Genomic DNA, 20987 nt, shown 5'->3' on the forward strand with positions numbered 1-20987 from the left:
CCTGAGGCTCTCCAGAGGCCAGTTTTCCATTCCCAGCTAAACCTAGGAGCCCACTGCTTGTGGGTGAGAAGAACCAAGGCCCTCATCACGATGCTGACCCTGAACCACAGCTGAGGACACTTGCATGCTGGGATGGCAGCTCAGTGAAGACCAGGCTGCTTGGGCTTCGTCTTGGGCTCTCTGTGTGCCCTGAGGCTCTCCGCAAGCCCCTGGCTGCCTTGCTGATGCATGAGTCTTCCTTCTGAAGATGATGTCTGTTTAAAACCACCAACTGTCCCAGCAGGTTCTAATAACCCTCCACTGCAGAGCCTTGATACACGTCTTCTCTGTTTGCACACCTTGGTGTGAACAGTCAAAACTGCCACCTAAGCAGACCTGCAGGCATGTGCCCACAGCTGTGTGCCTCCAATACGTACTAAGCCCTGGTTATCGCTGTGGACGTAAGTCAGCGTCCAAAACACGACATTTGGAGCAGACACGCATGATGATTATGATATGGCTCTGGAACTGTCCTTCTCACTCCGAGTGCAGAAATGTTTGTATAAAATCAGATCAAATAAAAGGTCTCTCCCCGGTCCCTTGGCCAAATCATCTTTCATTCAGCGCAGTTGAACAGATACTGGTCTGGCTCTGTAGATCTGACCTTTCCTGTGGGCCCTGTGAGTTTATTCTTTGTTTAAAAATAATGAATAATTTTGAACCCATAGTTTTGCCTTTCTGAGTTTATTCTCTGCCTTCATGAGAGACTCCTGTCTGATTGTTCAGGTTTGGATGGAAAACTAGACAAAGGGACAGGCTGCTGTGCCAGTTTGCCTTGTTGCCTGAAAGGCACCCACGTGTCACCTGGCACACAGACAGGACCATCGGAATCTCTCTAGTTTGGAGTTGGATCAGAAGTTGCCAGAGAGGGTCCCATCAGCGCTATGGTCCAAAACATGTGAGCTGGAACCAGGCTTGGCTCCCATACCCCCCGGCTGCTCACCCAGGGGCCTCAGCCAAGACCAGACTCTCAAGGCTCATCTGCCTTCTCAGGAAAATGAGGACAGTGACTGTCATCCCTAAGGAGGCTGAGGAGATGGAGTGATTCCCATGGGGCCAGGAAGGCTGGAGCCCTGCCAGTGACCCTGGAAGAACACGGACCCCGAGCCGTGGAAACCCACCTCTCACCTCATAGTCGGACCACTGAATCCTTGGTTCCAATCCCTGGATTCAACCAACCTTGGATCGTGTGGTCCTAGTTCTCTTTTATTGGAAAAGCCCCTGTGTAAGTGGACCCCATGGTTCACACCTACGTTGTTCAAGGGTCAGCTGTATTATTACAGCTTCTGCTTTGTTTCCAGGACCAAGTGAACTGAGACCAGAAAGGTTATGCTTGCCCTCAATGGCACACATCGTTCTTCTCAGTCTGGGTTCTCCATGTGGACCCACCCACGTCTGGGATACGAGGGGAGTGTGGAGATAGCCCTGGGACATGCTACACTGGCACATGGGCTGTTGTGAGCTGAAGGTGGTTGGGAGTCAGTGGGTGCAGAAGACAGCTTTTCAGTAACCTCCCTCCTCTGACTCAAGGCCGAGCTTCTGAACATGAGATGCCATAGATTCCCGCTCTGGGAGGGGGGTGGGCTGACCAAGAAGAAGACAAAGTTGGCACTGAGATGCATCCTCACAAACAAGACTTACTACAGTGGCTCATACTGTCCGCATTTTCCCCTGTGTTTACCCGCTCACAATGCCCTGCCCCTGGAAGCCCAGCCCACTTCCCACCAATTATTGCCCTTTGTTAAGAGTATAGAAATCTCTGAGACCAACCACTTCTTTGGGTTTTTATTTCTTTCCTGTGAAGCTTCCCCCGCCATGCATGCCAAAAAATACTTATATCAATAAAACTTACACTAAACGAATGTGTTTTTCTCCTGTCAGTCTGTCTTGTGCCAGTTCAGTTCATGGAACCCAGGAGACTAGTAGGAAAAGGCATTTTTTTCCTCCCCTCAAATGAAAAACAGGACAGTCCTCACAGTGTGGTATGAACCAGATCATGTTAAATACGCAGTGCAGTGTATACAAGCGACCATAACCTGGAAAGGAAAAGCCCCCGCGTCATGGATCAGAGGTTGCTGGCGGATGGTGAGTGCCGTTTGCTACCTTCCTCGTAACTGTGTGTGTTTTCTACATGTCCCCAAGGACCATGAGAGAAATCCCTGGGTGGAGGGCCTGGCCCAGCCCGTGCAGGTGACCTGCCGGGGCGCCCCCCTTCTCTGGGCCGTGGCCAGCAGCTTCCTTGGAGGCGGGAATGAAACGCCTGCATGAGTGCAGAACGCACACCTGAGAGAACCAAGAGCAGCCAGGCCTGGACCACGTGGGACAAGGGGCGGGGGGACCGTGCCTTCTGTCAGGCGGCTCTGCCCACAGACTCGAAGTCAGCCAGTCTTCCAGGACCTGCTTGGTTGGCACAAGGCTTACGCTATTGTCTGTAGAACCAGCTTTGTGTCACGCTGAGGGAGGAATACGGGAACAGGTGTGAAGCGTTGAAGATGGGGAACGAGCCATTGCTTCTCCTTCCTCCATCCCCTGGGAGATGTGGTGCAGAGATGGAAGGCGAGGCCTCCCCGGAGGAGAGTGGGGAGGGGAGGGAAGCCTGGCTGAGCCCTGCGGGCGCTGGCCTGACACAACTGTGCTTGGCATTCTGGCCCGGCCTGGCCAAGAACACAGGCATCATACACGCCCAGTAGAGTAGGGGCTCCGAGATCCCACTGTGATGGAGAGCAGGTCCTAGCCGTGTCTGTTTTCTAGGATGACCCTTGTGGCCCAAGGCCTAGGGTGTGTCTCCTGGAACTACTGAGTGGGACTGAGAGCTCTCAGAAATCACCGTGAAAGCAGAACTGGAGAATCCTGGCGGAGGGGAAAGTAAGCTTTATTCTGCCTGGAGCCTGGTGCCCTCCACCCAGTTTCCTAGCGCCTGCCCTGCTCCCAGGCAGCGGGGGTGCTTGGAGGGGTGCTGCTGTGTGAGGTGGACACTCAGACCAGCCGTGCTGGTTCTTCTCTGTTCCTTCCCTGGTGCCCCTCTAGTTGGGGAAGGTACCCAGTCTGTGAGCCCTGCCTGCCAGAAGCCCGGAGTCCTGTGAAGTCCCTGCTTATTCTATTGAACAAGAAAGGAGGCAGGTGTGCGGTAACTCTGCAGCCATGCAGGGCAAGGGACAGGTTATTAGGAGAAAAGAGAGGACCAGTGACCTCTGCGAGGACACTTGCTCCGGGAACCTCTGGTCCATCAGGGCTTCCCTTGACATCCGTGGTGGGAAGGAGGCTGTGGACACACCAGGGCATGGCCTCAGACCCAGAGCTGATTCTTACTCACAAGCTGCTTGCCCTCACTCACCTCTGAAACAGCCTCTGAACTGGAAGAGGAGAGAGTTTGCTCGTTGTTTCTGTGATGCTGATGATGCCGAGAGCGCAGAGCGAGAACAGGGAAAGTGCCCTGGGACAGAGGGATGGATCCCCAGCCAGGAGCTAAGAGGACAGGCCTGCCTCACCCCCCTGGACCAGGATCTGGGCTCGTCCTCCCTCTGGCATCTGTCTGCAGGGTTAGATGGTGAATGAGAGGGCTGCGCACTCAGAGGCCATGCACCACACTGCAGCGGTTTTTGGCCACAAGAATGAGCTCAGCTTTGGCCTGACCGCCGTGAATGGCCAGAGGAAGTAGTGGTCAGTGTGTCTCAGCACTAGAGTCTAAGGCCACAGGAACTGCCTGGAGGGGGTGCCATCTGTTCCCACCTACAGGATCAGGTCCCTTGGGTAAACGTTTTTGTCCTTTGGTCAATGGTGCAAAGTTTCCATCATTGTCACCAAGCAGATGGTGTGCGTGTTGCTCTCAATCCATAGGCAACAGGAAATGTTGCAAAATTATTTTAAAAGTCAGTAAGAAGAGAATACAGTGAAACTTTCTCCTAGAGAATAAATTGCTAAATAACATTTGACCTCTTTAAAAAATAATAGAAGCAGCTCAAGATAATCAAAGAGGCGAGAGAGATTGTTCTGTGTAACCAGCAGCACATAGGCAGGCTATTTGATGATGAAAGTACATGCTTGGGACAGTAAAGAATACTGTTCTTCTGGCATTTTTTTGAAAAATTTCTGAATGTGAACAGCTAAGAGTTGACCATTGCTTCCCTGTTCCAAATCCCAGTCTTTAGTATGGAAAGAGGATTACGGGCCTTCGTTATCTGCGTGTAGCTTACTGAAAATCCAAGTCTCAGAAAAACAGAAGTACTCATGTTATTTTGTTTGACTTGATGAAAAGTGGCATGATTGAGCCCAGAGACCTTGACTCCAGCCCTAGCTGCGCAGCCTTCAGCTCTTCTCTACCGACCAACTTCTCTCACACCTGCTTCCTCCTTGTAATCAAAGCAGTAAAGGAACCAAGTTCTCTGCAGCACAAAAAGTTGAAGAGCTGGGTTCATGGAAAGGTTGAGAAATAGGAAAGATGGCATGTAGATAGGTGATAGAGATAGGTGATGGGCACGGGGATAATAGGTAGATGATAGATTGATAGATTAGATATAGAGACAATAAATAGATGATAGATAATAGGTGGCAATGATAGATGATAGACACAAGGTACCAGACAACAGATGACAGACGCGATAGACACGTAGATGAGAGAGAAAATAGACTGCCGATCAATGGAGAGATAACAGATGGCTGAGTGCCTGCTAAGTTGCTTCAGCCACGTCTGACTCTTTGCAACCCCATGGACCACAGCCCACCAGGCTCCTCTGTCCATGGGATTCTCCAGCAAGATTACTGGAGTGGGTTGCCATGCCCCTCCTCCAGAGGCTCTTCCCAACCCAGGGATTGAACCCATGTCTCCTGTGCTCCTGCACTGCAGGAAGATTCTTTATCACTGAGCCACCAGGGAAGCCCAGCAGATGATCAGATAGGTAAACAGACAGACAGACAGACATTCAGGCCTATTACCTGAGCACTGACTTTTGTTTCTGCTCTGTGGCATGACCATAGATATTCATAAGGAAAGATGTCAGCAACTTTCAGATGAGAAGTCACAAGTCCTCAATATCAGATTAATCACAGATGTGAGAGCTGTTATCCCTAATTATAAACTGATATGAAAAAGAAAACAGACCAATAATTCTCTTTAAAGTAGCCTTTAAATGTTAATTTTTTAAATTAAAGTATAGTTGATTTACAATTTTACATTAGCTTCAGGTATACAGCACAGTGGTTCAGTATTACAAATGCATATATGTTCTTTTTCCTTTTTAAAATATTTATTTATTTATTTGACTTCACTGGATCTTAGTTGTGGCATACGGGATCTAGTTCCCTGACCAGGGATTGAACCTGGACCCCTTCATTGGGAGCATGGAGTCTTAACCACTGACTGCTAGGGAAGTCCCTGTGCTCCTTTTCATATTTTTTTCCATTATAGGTTATTTCAAGATATTAAATATAGGTTCTTCTGCTATATAGTAGGTCCTTGTTGTTTACCTATTTTATAGATAGTAGTGTGTATCTGTTAATCCCAGACTCCTAATTTATCCCTCCCCACTACATTTCCCCTTTGGTAACTATAAGTTTGTTTTCTATATCTGTGAGTCTATTTCTGTTTTGTGAATAAATTCATTTGTATCAATTTTTTAGTTTCTACATATAGGTGATATGTGATATTTCTCTCTGTCTGACTTAATTCACTTAATATGATAATCTCTAGGTCTGTCCTTCTTGCTATAAATGGCATTCTTCTTTATGGCTGTATAATATTCCATTGTATATACATACAACATCTTCTTATTCCACTCATCTGTTGATGGACACTTAGGTTGCTTCCACATCTTGGCTATTGTAAGTAGTGCCGTGTGAACACTGAGTGTGTGTATCTTTTCAAATTAGAGTTTTCATCTTTTCTGGGTGTGAACTCCGTACGGTTCTCCACAGTGGCTGCACCAGTCTACATCCCCACCAACTGAGGGTTTCATTCTCTCCACACCCTGCCCAGCATTTGTTACTTGTAGATTTTTAATAATGGCCATTCTGACCAGTGTAAAGTAACTTCAAAAAAAAAAAAAAATAGAACACTACAGACATTTTTAACCAAGTTATCACTGATGGCCGAAGTTGTTTGTTGTTGTTTTTTTTGTCAGAAGGGTCACTGCACGTGCTTCACTCTCACTGTTTTTTCTTTTTCGATCTGCTGCCTTCAGTGAAGGGCCCCTAAACGTTCTTGCAGACGGGAACTCTTCTGTCGTGTGCACTTTCCGCTTGAGTCTCCCCTGATCGATCCTCCAAAGTTCCCACGTGGGGCGTGACTGTGCTCAGCCTGAGGAAGTGGAGGGTACTTTCAGCAGAAATGCAACAGAAAACTGTTTCTGAGAGATTGAAATCCAACAATAATATTTGCAGTCAAAGTGTCTCAGTTTGTTTAGCATAAATAAAACTGAAGTGCACACCCAGAAAGGACAACAGAAAGTGTGCATTTTCTATCAACATGATGTCACGACTTTGCGGCAACAGTCTTGTGACAGTGAAGGCCACCTGACCCTGGCGCAGCCGTGGGTCGCTGGGCTGTGGACGCTGAGGCGCCCGATGTATGAGCAGGACTGGGAATGCCCCGTGGAGCCCTTCTTTACATTTCCTCCACTGACCATAGCGAGTCTAAATTTTACTTTCTGTTTTGCATATCTTTCCTTTGAATTTATGGCACATCTCCTATTTGGAGATCTAAATTGATATATGTTGTAGGCTTCTGTAAATATCTCGGAAAAATACAACTTCAGCGTTTATGAAAACTTAAAGTGGAGCAAAGCAAGAATGAAACCATGCTGTTAAAGATGTCATCAAGTACAAGTAAGAAAAATAGCCGAACCTTGGGCGATCCAGACGGTGCTGGTAGCACCTTGTGTGAGACAGGGACACACAGGCCTTCTCAACTGCACTGGGCTCCCAAGGCAGTGACTTTTCACACTGCTGTGCAAACAGAGTCCTGGGGAAGCGGGATTTATGCTGCTGTGTAGACAGGTGCCTTGGGCCTTCAGAAATGGGATTTAAATGGCAGATTTACGTAAAAATCAGAGACCGAATTACGTAAAAATCTACAGAAGGAGGGGAAAGTTTCCACCCCAGCTTCAGAAGCTGTCACGGTTGGTGGCGTCTTCTCTCAGGGGGTTCTGTTTCCAGCAGGAGCAGCCTGAGATCTTCCTGGCCCTGTCACCCACGCCTGCCTTGGGTTTGGCAGGATTAGGAGGTGGCGGATGGCTTCCAAGCCTTCCACCCGGTGAAGCGCCCACGGTGGTGTCTCCACGCCCATTGTGGTTTGAGAGTCAGAATCGAGAGCAGAGGAAGCCATGGGATCTCAGCAGCCCCAAGACGATCTGGAGGGGAGCAAGGGTCTGGGAAGTTGCTCACGAAGAGACAAGGGTGCACATCAGCTCAGGTGGCGGCCAGAGCTTTCAGCAGCCTGTAAGAGTGGGTGCACGGATGGTTAGGGTGGAGAAATATGGGTGGAATATTGTGCTCCTTCTTTTCCTTTGCACCCTCCTGCTGGTGACACTCAGTCCCAGGCACCAGAGCCAGGGCACCTCAGTAGAAGCAGCCATCACCTTGCCCTCCAGGTGTGCCCTCCAGGTGTGCCCTTCGGCTGCTCAGCTTTGCGGGGCGCAGTTGCCCGACTGAGTCATACCCACCGATGGGGGAACACCACAAGTCCTGTCGGAGTGGACTTAACCCCTGTCTCTAAGGTTTTGGCAAAGACATGTGCCTTCTGGGCATCAGCCCCTGGGGAATGAGATGAGAGTGCCCACTTGCCTTTCTCATGGGGTCCTGGTGAGGTTCAAACTAGGCCTGGACGCTCCATGAATGCTGCCCCCAAGGGAGGACCTGAGCCCCCGATGCTGCCTCCTGGGTGGAGGCACTGCCAGAGTCTGCTTGACACTGTCCTCGTCCTGTCTGTTGCCCCAGCAGCAGCCGTGTGAGGGTTCAGCCCTTCCCCAGCCTTGAGCAGAAAATAGTAGAACCGGCAGCCTTGCTGACAAGCTCATCACCTCGGGGGACCCCAGGCTTCTGGCAAAAGTGACAAAATGAAACATCTAGACCGCAGAGCACAGTCTGACCTTGGCCTCAATGCAAGAACCCAGTCCTCCGCCTCAAATGCAGAGACCTGGCTCACCTCAGTGCGGGGAACACGGAACGCTGAGGGTACGCTGGTCACTTGCCCATGAGCTCCCCAGCTCCGACCGCTGAGACTGTGGGCTCTGGTGACCGGACACATAGAGCCGCAGGGCTGAAGTGGCTCCTCCAGCCATTTCAGAAGCTCAGCCTGTCGTCCACCTGCTGCTGATTGTGGGCTGCACACATCCTAATGGTCACTCCCGATGCAGACCAGCTCCTGGACGAGGGCGACAGAAAGTAGCAGCAAACAGGAAGAACGCACTTGCCCTTGCTAACTAAATTTCTCTCGGAAACATGTGACCAGTGATTAAGCATCACCCTGTCACTTTAGAAAATTAAGTCCAGCCCGTAAGTGCAGGTGGCTGACCAACCTAACATCAGTTACACCCCTCAGCATTGCCTCTGGTTTTGTAATTTTTGTTCCTTGGATTTAATCCTAAATCACTTGATTCTTGTATGTCAGAAGACATTCTATTTTTCACATGAATACAAGTCACGAAAGACAGATCTCTTAGGCTGGACCTCACCTCACAGAATATTTGTATTTCTGAGAGGTTTCAGGCCCTAAATTTACTTTACTCGACTGAGCCAGGTCTGCTATTTCAGGGAACTTGCATGGATCACTCAACTAAATATTCATCTACTTCGTCATTCCCTTCTTATCCACTAGGAAACCTCCTCTTTTACAAATCTCGTCACTGCAACCACAAACTTGATTTTTCCCTTTTTTGGTAAAGTATTTTGTCCTGGGGCTCTCCTATGCAAAGACGAGAAACCATGAATTAAGGAATCATACAAGAAAATGTTTATTCCTCCCGCTGGATCTTAATTTTTGAAATAAACACTGAATCTTTGGGAAACAAAAACTGTTTTTCATGCAGCCATCAAGGAGGGATAATCCTGAACCATGAGTGGGGTCGGGGCTCCACACCCACCCAACACTTTCTCCAGGGCCTTAGTTTCTGTGCAAATAGCCAGCTGCCGCACCCGATTGCAGAGCACAAACCACACAGAAGATGAGCTGAGTCAGAGCTGCCTTCGCTCCCCTCCAGACTGCTGCTCACCCTCCAGAGAAGAGGAGAAAACTAGGGAGAATGAACCTTCCCGAACAGCTCTTCCTTAAAGGAAGAACTGATTTACAGCACGTCACCAGGAGGAGTAGACTTCAAACAAAGCAGCTCAACCAAGTGAGGGGGGAGCAGTGAAGAGCAAAGCAGCCATTCATTCAGCCATTCATTCACCCTGATGCGCAGCTCAGACCCATGCAAAGTCCTGGAGGAAACCGAGCTGAGAGGACTCCCACACACGCACACACACCACACCTGGCCCTCTCTCTCCCCATCTGATCTGTTGTCTTCTCATCTTACAAGGACTCATGTCTGTGCCCGACCATGTGAATCTTCACTGAAAGCTGCTGACCGCGCAAGGACTCACGCCCACTGTGTGTCTGCTCATTACAACCCTACGTTCGGGACTTCCCTGGCAGCCCCGAGGTTAAGAGTCTGCCTTGCAATGCAGGGGGCACAGGTTTGATCCCTGGTCAGGGAACTAAGATCCCACATGCCACAGAGCAACTGAGTCCCCACACCACAACTACTGAACCCTCAGTTCAGTTCAGTTCAGCTGCTCAGTCGTGTCCAGTTCTGCGACGCCGTGGACTGCAGCATGACTGGCCTCCCTGTCCATCACCAACTCCTGGAGTTTACTCAGACTCATGTCCGTCAAGTTGGCGATGCCATCCAGCCCTCTCGTCCTCTGTTGTCCCTTCTCCTCTCACACCACAACTAAAGAGTTTGTGCACCCTAAAGAAGATCCCGCATGCCGCAACTGAGCCCTGATGCAGCCAAATTAAAAAAAAAAAACAAAACCCAAACTATTCACATTAGATGATATTGTCACAAAAGAAGATAGAAGATAGAAAAAGAAGGAATTTGATGGAAAAAATCCTGCTCAATGTTTTTAAATGCAATTCAAATAAATGTTTTTTATAGTATACAGGACAATTCCTTCTTATTTTTAGGAAAAAAATTCAGATGTAAGAGCCCTATGTATATGTTACTTGAACTGTATCACATTATCTCAGTGACCACAAACTCTTTTAATTAGATTTTATATCATGACCCAATGCATGTGTGCAGGCATACACATGCACACACACACAACCATTTAACACTGTGGCATGATGCTTGATCACACACAGTGCACTTAATTCTGTTCTATTCTGTTTTCTTTGTGTCTCCATCTCTCCTTCCTTTCGTACTAAATTGATCTCATGAGCCTAGTGGGTCAGGACCCATGGTTTGCAAAAACGCCTCTCCCGGTGGGACACTGAGCTAAAGCTGGCTCACATGAGATTACTCCCCGTCGTGGCCGGTGGTGGCATGTGAGCCAGGGGGAGGCACAGGTCTTGTCTGACCTGGCTCCAAGGCTCTGGGAAGCTCCTGAGTGGACCAGACAGCGCAGTTCATGTGAGGGGTTGGGGGGAGGGCTCCTGGGGCGACCGGAAGGGCTCAGGATAGGTGCAGAACAGCACAAACCAGGCTGAAACTAATTTTGCTCTGGGATTCAGGCAGGATGCATCCCGGGACAGCCAGCATCCCTGCTGCCTTCCTCTGGCCCGTCTCTGCCGCCTTCGGGGCAACTGTGCTTGGTTAGTCCTTGCCTTGTTTACAGGACCCTCAGAGGTTAGTGATGCGCTCTGCTTCAGGGCCTGGAGCTGCGTCCCTTCTGTGCTGAGGGGGCCAGGTGCATCACCAGCCAGCGGGAATGTCACACAAGGCAGACCCCAAGGAATGAGTTGGTGCCAGAGCGCCAGGTGCCTGACCTACAAGAACCAGGAATCCCAGTGAGGAAGGGCTTGACCCTGGGCCAGCACAGGCCCACCCACTTCTCTTATTCCATGAATAGGTCTGGGGACCGAATGTATAGCGTGTGACTGCAGGGAACAATACTGTGTTGTGTACTTCAAGTTTGTTAAGAGAGTAAATCATGAACGTTCTCACAAGTACAAAAACTGAAGCTCCAATACTTTGGCCACTTAATGAAAAGAGCTGACACATTGGAAAAGACCCTGATGCTGGGAAAGATTAAAGGTGAAAGGAGAAGGGGACGACAGAGGATGAGGTGGTTAGATGGCATCACCGACTCAATGGACATGAGTTTGAGCAAGCTCCAGGAAGATGGTAAAGGACAGGGAAACCTGGTGTGCTGTAGTCCACGGGGTTGCAAAGAGTTGGACACGACTTAGCAACTGAACTACAACTTGAAGTGACGGATGTGTTAATTGAATTGTGGTGATCATTTGCAATGTATGCATATATCAAATCATCACATTGTACACTTGAAGTTCATGCAGTTTTGTCAAATATACCTCAGTAAAGCTGGGAAAAAAACATTAATTTCTACATTCTTACTTGTGACTCAAATGGTCAGAAGGGAAACAACTTGGTATGTTTTGTATTTTGTGTTTCTGTGCAAATGACACGGAGATGACCCTTTACAACACTTGACACCGAATTCACTGAGCACATGACCAGGTCTCCATAGCCCTCACTCGGGAGCTGAAGTTCCACGTTAATCAGAGTGATAATGGCCAGAAAAGTAACCCAAGGTGCCCTTCACACCACAGTGCTGTCCACTGCAACCTCTGAGGCCAGCTGTGGTCCCTTTCCCAAACTGCCTACGGGCCTCACTCAGCTACGTCCTGTCCGTTCCATCTTCTGGGTAAAAACCTGAAGTCAGCGGGAGGCTGACCCAGCAGTTCTGAGTGGTCACCCTCACTGGGGGACCTCTGTCTGCCCTGGGCCATGGTCATGGGACTGCTGAACTTTACCGACTTTACTGGACATTCGGACAAACAATAAAACTCCCTTTTACATTTGAAAGGTCAAATGAAGACCAAACCAGTTACAGAAACATGTAAGAATGTCCCCCAAACTGCTCGGAACTTACTCGTGGTGTTTTGCTGTTTTTCTCTTTGTGAATTGAGATGGGGCTTGTAACACAGGGGCCTTCATATGTCTGTTAAATTAATGAATTCACTAAAAATAAAACAACTAATATGTATCTATACCATATTCTCATTGTACCATCTGTATTATATTGCCTATGCTAATCTCTCTTGTATTAGGATTTTTAACTTCTCGTGACAGTGTAAATGAACTGTTAATGTGTCGACTTGCCAGGGCTGACGGAGGCTCAGACAGCTGGTGAAATGGGACGTCCAGGGGTGCATCTGTGAGGGTGTTTCTGGAAGCAAGCAGCATTGGAATCTGTGGACTGAGTGACAAAGGCCACCCTCTCCAACGTGGTGGGCACCATCCAAGCTGAACAGTACAGAAAGGTCCATCTTCTCCCACCTTCAGACATCAGCGCTCCTGGACCTCAGGCCTTAGGACTGAATGACCCGGCCTTCCGGGGCTCTGGCAGGTGGATGTGGGAGACCGGCCACCAGGCTCGCCTGGGTAAGCGCCTGTCTATGCCCACATCTCCCTGGCTCTGTTCCCGCTCCTCCTGCAGAGAAGGAGGAGCTCTTACCCTCACCCTCAGCAGCGCCCCCACGACCCCGGGGCCCAGCGTGTGCTCAGGACACTGGATGAAGCCTCCTGGTGAAAAAGCAAGTGGCTGCACTCTCCCAACTCTCACAAAACCTTTCTTAAGTCTCTTCATCTGATATCTGGTAGAAATCCATAACACAGCGGACATGGACGTTCAGGGGATGTTCAGAGTGTCTCTTGCTTCCTGGGGGACAGTGGCTTTCATTAACGAATAGACGAGACCAAACCCCAGCACAGACCACAGCCTCCATGAGCTCGAAGCAGGAATGCCAGTGGAGGCTGGAGTCGTGACCAGTGTCCATCCACTGGATGATTGTCGAGCAAGGACAGTGTCAGAGCACCCATCAACCCAGTAGCTGCATGCAGCCTGGTCTCAGCCCTGTCCAGCGTGGGGGGCGGCACTGTGGCCGCCTGGCCCTCTCCTGCCACTCAAGCTTCCTCACCACCTACTCACCAGGGGCAGTCACCACTGCAGGCCCCTGGGCACGTCAGACTATACTGACTGATGGCAAGACGGGCCTTCCAGAAGTGATGAAGCCCCTGGGTCAGCCTTAACCCATGCCCAAGACTCTGACCCTGGCCTCTACTCCCCACTCTGACCTCCCAGGGTCATGGGAGGTGAACGCTCATGGTACACCATGTCCACTCACAAATCAAGGCCAGGCAGGCCCCTGCAAGAGTCCATCACCGGTGCTGGGAATTTTAGTCCCAACTTTCCCTCTGCTTGAATAACTGCCTCAGGATCCCTGGCCTCCTGGCTCCTTGACTTAGCCCCACATAACCTCCCAGCTCCCTTGAAGGCAGGACCTCTAAGGTCACGTGGCATGGAGCTCCGTGGCTGCTGGGCCTCCAGCATCCACGCCCCTGTGTCCAGGCCCTCGTCCAGCCCCTGGGGAGGACCAAGGGCCTCATTTCATCACCCAGAAGCTGCTATTACGTTGAAAGCAATTTGTACCAGAGACAGTGCTTTCTGAAGGCTTAGTGTTTGGCTCAAAGGAGCACAGTAGTAGGGACACCTGGAAAACGTTAGCATTTAGGTTCTCAGACCCATCAAAGCTGGCCACCTAGGGCTCTTGGTATCTCCAAGGTGACCTGTAGAGTCCGATATTCTGCAGCTAAGCTCCCACTTCTCTGAAAGGGTGTAAGAATTAGGTCAGCTACTGTGAAAGCTCGTGGACAGAGTGGTTGAGAACGACCTCGTTCTAGCTGTCCCAACACCCAGGATTAAAAGGGTAAGAAAACAGTGTGTCCCGTTTATGTCCTTGGAGACCAGCACTTCATCTGGATTTTTGCAGGAAAACACTTCATTTATCATGAAAGTCGATGAGCACCTTATTGACTGGACAGCAGATTAAGGCTATTAAGAACATTTGCTAAAATAAACAAGGTGCTTTCTCTGGGCAGGAAGGCTGATATTGTGCATAATCACCAAGCCAGTCAAGTGAAGAAGAAGCAGCCAGCCACCACGATCAAGGCAGATGCCTGCAGGGAACGGCCAGCCAGGTAGAGACAGCCTTCGTTCACAGACAGTAACACAAGTCATAACACGGAGGCAGGAACGTGAAACCTCCTTAGAGCAAGCTGGGGAGTCCTGGAGTGCTGTCTGTGGGTGTCACTTGAAAAGGCTTTTATCGAGTCCAGGCGCAGCTGGGGGCTCCCTTGAGAGCAGCCATGCAGGAAGGAGCGGGGAGCTGGGGCAAACTCAGGGCCTCGTGCTTGAGCAGCTTCTGCTGTGATGAAGGATGTCTGACATCTGCAGGGACCAGAGCCCCCTCTAACCCCACCCTAAACAGGGTCCAGGGAGGACAGGTGGGAGCCACATGGCCAGTGGCAGGGATCACACTGTCCATCCAACCTCAGGATCCAGGCTCCACTATGTCAGGGAGGCACTCGTTGGTTGATCCCACTATAGCTGGCTTCCTGACTCAGTTTATAAGATTTTAAGTATTGAAGTTTTGCTGTAATGTTGACAAAACACCAGTTCTGGAAATGTGCTTTTCCTGTTTTCGCTGAAAATATTCCTGGTAGACCCAGCTGTCCTGAGCCATCGAAGCCACTGATTAGTTTCCTCAACCCTCCCTCTCAAGTGTTCACTTTCGGTTTATTAACTACTATTTGTGTGGTTTATTAACCCTGTAAGATGTCCCTCCCGGTGCATCAGAACCACCTGTAGCAGCTTCCATCATGGGCGTCTTGATGATGCCGCCTGACCAGGGTTGGAGCTGGTGAGTGGAGCTGTGGGAGCCTAGGGGTGCGGCTGGAAGGCAGGGACATCGGTGCTGTGGGTTTGCCTCTCCAACGGCCGTCGCGGTCACACGTCCCTGATGTCCACAGTTGGTGATGAGGATCAGCTCACCTGGCAGGTGAAGGCGTGTACTGAGTCCCCAGGAGGTGGGGGCACAGAGCCCCCCAGAGCTGAGCGATCGTCCCTGCCACAGCGGACTCGGTATCCGCCAGGCCTCACCGTAGCGCGTCAGAACTCGGGCCTCCGCCGGGCCTCCTCTGCTCCGAGAGGCTGGCCCTAGGGAACCCTGTTCCCCACAAATATGACTCTTTCTCTGCCAAGTCTGTGTGTGTCCGTATGTGTGTGCGAGCGTGCCCATCCGCCCGTAATCACGTGCGGGAGCAGACGTGTGTCCCCGAGCCCGGGCTGGCCTGCAGTGGGCAGTGGGCGTGCACAGCCATGCAGCGCTGCCTCAGCTAGGGGCTCACTATCCCTCTGCTGTTTTACTGAGAACGAGGGTGCTCCCTGAGGGCGCAGTGAAATGAAGCACTGTCCGAGCAAGGCCATGCTTTGGGGCCCTCGGGGGCCTGATGCTCTCAGCACGTGAGGGTCTCCAGGTAAACGCAGGGTTGTGTGGTCGCCATGGCAACAGGGGTACTCATCTCCGGGTTCGCACCCGTATGTCACCAATTTGGTGCTCCACTAAACACAAAATAATGCCTCCTTTAACGATTCTGGGCCAGGGTTCTTAGAAATAAGGGAGCCCCCTGGAGCAAGCGCCAAAGTGCAGAATCCAACCGCTGAAAGCACCCCATCACCCTGTGAGCGGGCCGCGGTTTCCACCGCGTGGAGCTTTGTGCGGTTCCCCCTAGGCGGCTCAGCGGGTCGTGTCTGACCCTGGGCCGCGGCTCTCCACGCCCAAGCCAGCTGTCTCCTGTGCAGGGTGGGCCGAAGGCCTCCCGAGTGCGGCCCCGCGTCCTCCTGCGCCGGTGGAGCAGCGGGGCCAGGCCGAGTCCGCCCCAGGAAGAGCCTGCCAGCCTCGGGGACTAGCACCGCGGAGGACGCGCAGGTTTGCATCTGGTCCCCGGGGGCATCAGAGACCATCTGGCTCGGCGCGGCCCCACCCTCAACGCAGCAGACCAGCTGTCCAGAGCATCTTCTCCACCTGCCCACGGGGCCTCTTCTTAGTCACCTGAAGGATGGGGGCAGGGGCACCAGGGGCAGCGAGGGGCCGGGTCTGACCCCAACACTGACCTGGATTTGGTGGATTGTCTGGGAGCTCCCGGGACCGTAGAACGGCAAGCGACCTCCCACTGTCAGGGTCTGGCCGCGTTCCAGCCTCGGGAACCCTCCCCAAGCTGCCCTCCAGTGCATGGGGGACACAGCTCACCTCCCACCCCCGACGTGAGCCAGGGCCCAGAACGTCAGGCGACAAGACGCAGAGCTAGGGTGGCCACAGCCACGGCAGGACAGAGGAGCCCAGCTTCCACAGACTCGCTGAGTGAGCTTGGAAGGGGCCTTTGTGCAGGTGAGGAGCGTGGTTTCACTGAACAATGGAGTAACTTGAGGCCACCTTCCCACTAAGGAGCAGCAGGCTGGACTCCGGCTGAGTCCCTGGGGGCAGTGGCCTCATTCTGAGAGCGCGGGTGCCACCTCCTGGGCCTTTGGGGAAGCGCTACACCTGCCCGTCCAGATGCTGGCTGGAGCAGGGATGGGTGCTAGGCCATCAGAGAGCCCCTGAGGGGCGCTTAGTGCTGGCAGGTTAACATCTTGATGTGAAGGTGCGTCACAGGGGAAAACACCCCAGGCCTCTGGAAACATCCCTCCACAGCTGGTGGGTGTGTGAAGCAGGACCCTGGGTCCTGGGAGTAGTCATCCTGGACCCAGCGCAGTGGCCAGGAAGCCTAGGGACAATCAAGAGGGTTCCCAGCGAAGGAGAGGGAGCCCGCACGGCCCTTCCCATCACCAGACTAGATGGTGAGGGCATGAAGACTGAGGCTCTCTTCCTGCTGGTTTAAGATAGACCCCAGTGGCCGTCCGGTTAGGTTCTCCAATCTCAGCCCACTCCCTGTGGAGCTCGCTCTTGGAACCTGCTCCACTGCGGAGATGTGGCAGAAACACAAGTTATAGCTAGTGGTTGTTATCCTCACATTGTGTGTGTTTGCAAACATCAGTAGGATCCCAGTCAGGAGCGGAACACGCACCTGGAGTGTGGTGCAGCCTGCAGCCTGGGTGGCCCTCATTTTGTACAACAGGCTTCCATGCTATAAATAACTGCCCCCCAACTGCCAGGGGGCCTGAGATCAAAGAATGTGTGTCCCCGACTCAAGAGGGAAGAGCCTCCTTCTCGTCTATCCCCCTTTTGAAAATCCCAGTGTCTTGTGGGTCACCCACCCTGGGCTTGGCTCTTCTCCCCATTTGCTCTCATATCTCAGAGGTAAGACAGCCCAGCCTGGAGCCTCTGCCCCAGAGGTGTGTCTCCTGAGGGCCTGCCCCGAGGCTAGGGGAGGCCACCATGTCTTCGGAGGGGAATGGTTCACCAGACTCCCCCCAGCTCCAGCTGGTCCCCTTTTCACCATGACCTGGTGTTCCCAGCCACCCAGGACGCACCCCACCAGACCCTGCAGGGCGGCCCAATGTGGTCCCTCCGAGCCTGTTCCCTGAGACCTGGTGGGCAGGAAGGATGAACCTTCACTAGCAGAGATGTGTCCTGTTGTGGACGAGGGAGGTGGGGGCAGGGGGACACGCCACGCAAGAAGGCCTGTCAGGAAGGCTGAAGTCACAGAAGGCTCAGGAGGACGGGACCTCCTGTCCAGTCCTGGAACTAGGTGCTGACCTTGTGCCAGGAGGCAGTTGTGTGGTAAACAAATAAATGAGTGAAAGAGTGAGTGGCCAAATGAGAGAAGTGATGAGGGATTGGGCAAGAAAGTGAGCAGGTGAACCAACAGGTGAATGAGCAATGGAATTAATCAACAAATGAATGAGGGAAGAAATGAGCAAACCGGCGAACAAGGACATGAAGTAGAACGAGTGAGTCCTGACTCACTTCCTACCTCCCCATCCCCTGGCTCCACCCTCTTGGGCCCCTAAAGAGATGAAGGAGGGGACAGCATGGCTTCTCTGAAGGTGACCCCTGGCCTTTTCCCACAGGCCTGTCAAGAAGAGAGTGAGGCAATGGAGGGCTCAGCCTGGGCCCAGAGCCCCTGTCCTCTTGATCCCTGCCATTTCAATGCAGAATGTTAAAAAAGTAAGAATTAATGCAAACCCCATGACAAAAAAAAAAAAAAATCAGCATATTAAATAAAGACAGGATTACTATTCCTGATTTCTTCTTGCCTCAGGCTTCAGTATGGCTCATCACAAAGCTGTCTTTATGTCAGATTTTGTTTTATGTACATCATGATTTTTCTGCATTAATTCTGATGTTTTGACATGTTGCATTAAGATAGTATTTATCTCTGTTCCTGAGAGTGGCTGTGTCTTTCTTCTCTGTTTGGTTCCTCCTTAAATGTCACATCCAGGTGGTTCACTGGTCCCTCACTGGCCATGCCCCACCCAGGGAAATGAGTGCTTCAGGCTATAAGACAGCAGGTGGTTTCCTGGGGTCCTTCAGGCAGGGGTCCTAATCAGGCATCAGCTTGCAGCGTCTGGTGGGAACCCGCTTCCAGGGCTTTGGGTCACATGAGGTCAACAACTGGTGTCTCATCTATGGAAGTATTGGAATAATAAAGCAAGTTTTAAGTGACATGCCTTTGGGAAAGATGTTACACGCAGAGGATCTTAACCTGCACTCAGGTGTGTTCGCCCCAGACTTGGTCAGGAGTCTGCAGTTCAGAGTCATCTGCGTTGTTTCCAGGCGCTGTTCTGGGCCCCTCACCCCACCTGGTTCATCGTCCCGTGTCTCCCTCTAGAGTTAGCATCCCAGACGTCCCAGGACAGACACGGAGACAGTATGATGGCAATGCTCTCAGCTACCGGGTAACAGGCCACCAACCTGTGCAGAGACTCTGGGAGGAGGGTAGGCAGCCAGACCCTGTGGTCAGATGTTGCAGGCCTGACCCCAGGCCAGCTCTCCCCAAGAATTCGGTGCATCTTCCCCACTAACACAGTAACACCTGCACCCCAGGGCATCTGAACTCAGTGAAATACAGCTGATATTCTGTTTCACAAAAGCTATGATTTTATAGAATAAAGAGCCCCTCCTCCCACACTATTGATCACAGAGGCTCCCAAACTCCCTCTAGGAGGATTCTTCCATGGGCTGTTTTATCATTATGGCTATTAAGGTCCTTCCTAGCAAAGCACTGAAATTGTGATAGAGAAATAGAAATCCTTTCTGCCTTCACGAAGGAAAATTGTTATTGCTACGGAATATATGAATTGCAAAATACCGTAACATAAAGATTTGCAATGCATTTCTGTCATACGGAAGAAGAATTGAAGTTAGTCAGATTTATTTAGATGTTGACAGAAAGTGGCTGCCTTCATACCTCGGCATGGATGATGATTCACATGTATTTATAAACTTAAAATGGTGAAAAAGAGACACTTGTCAACATAGCCCTTAGAAAACCCAGGGACTCTTGGCCCCTGGGAGCAGATGCGTGGGAGAAAAGGGAGGGGCTGACACAAGGGAAACTGTGAAGCCCTCGCTTGGCTTCAATCTGCATGAGCCGGTGGGGGCGGGGGGTGGTGGTGTCAGGATGCCCCCAGAATGGAGGCCAGGGGTGGGGGGCACCCGGACCCTCTCCTGTCCCATGCAGATTTGAGCTGCAACACCTGGGATCCTTCTTGGGCCTCCTGCACCCACCTGCCGTATACAGCTAGTGCAGCTGTTCGGACCTGAGCCCAGCCAGGTACGTCCCCTGTCTGCAGGGGCAGAGGAGCAAAGCTGAAGTTCGGGTGCTAAGCGAGGCTTGTCCATCGCCATGACGAGGTCTGGGACATGCCTCCCCAAAATACGACACCTCGGGCATGTGGAGTATTTCCAAGTGAAGAAGTCTGAGCAACAGCAGGTGCAGGGGGGCGCTCTCTGCCCTCCCCTGAAGCAAGTCACCAGTGACCCTCGCAAGAGCCTCACCTCTGCCATGAGGAGAGGAACACCCCTGTCTCCAGGGCACAGGGACCTACACTGCCCTCCATAAAGCCTCTCCCAGGCTGTGTTCTTGAGCGGGAAACCCCTCTGACTCACCTTTGGGGTCTCCAAGCCCTGTTAGAAAACACTAGTGATGTCTCCCTGCTTCACACTCCTTTCTGAGCCATGCATGGGACACTCTGGGGCTCACAGAAGCGTCTTGGTGGATGGACCACGTCTGCCACCTTTTCTGCTCACACCCCTCTGTCTGTTCACACGGCCCTGGGTTGTCTCAGCCTCCTCAGGAAACCTGCCACAGGAGCAGCAACAGGCACGGTCCTAGATCGTGGCTTTGGAAAGTGGAAGTAGAGGCTGAGAACAATAGGTGTGGAAGGGTATTTTTATCTCAGAGCCAGCTCTTTTCTCCCCCTGCTTCTAGGCTAGAATTGTTTTCCTAAATGGGAGGAAATAGAGAACGCAGATCAGTTGAGAGAAAACAAAACAAAACAAAAAGCATTGAAATGCTGGTGGGCTCCTGAGATGGGACCCCGGCCCCTCTTCCAAGGAGAGGGCAGGATTCTCAGACAAGCGGGGGTCCGGGTGAACAGACACCAAGGCTGCCTGTCTGCAGGTCAATCCCGGGGAGACCCAGCCCTACGGACAGCCTCTGGTGCAGAAACACGGGTCCAAGGGCCTGGCCACTCAGGCCAGCTTAGGGCCCGAAGTCCTGTGTGTTCAGGGTGGAGAGCGGGCAGTAGCTTCATCTCCTCCGCCCAGGGGCAGGGACAGACGACAGCTGGACATGGAAACACCTTTTGGACACCAACCAGGGGGACGGCAGTGTCAGCCCACAGCCTGAGCAGGGAGGTCCCCAGAGACAAGATGCTTCCCTTTCTGGGAAGGCCTACTGCTTCAGAGGTTCACTGTGTTGCTAGCCTGTTTCACCTGTTTATTC

The sequence above is a fragment of the Budorcas taxicolor genome, chromosome 13 (assembly GCF_023091745.1).
Source record: "Budorcas taxicolor isolate Tak-1 chromosome 13, Takin1.1, whole genome shotgun sequence".
Taxonomy (NCBI): domain Eukaryota; kingdom Metazoa; phylum Chordata; class Mammalia; order Artiodactyla; family Bovidae; genus Budorcas; species Budorcas taxicolor.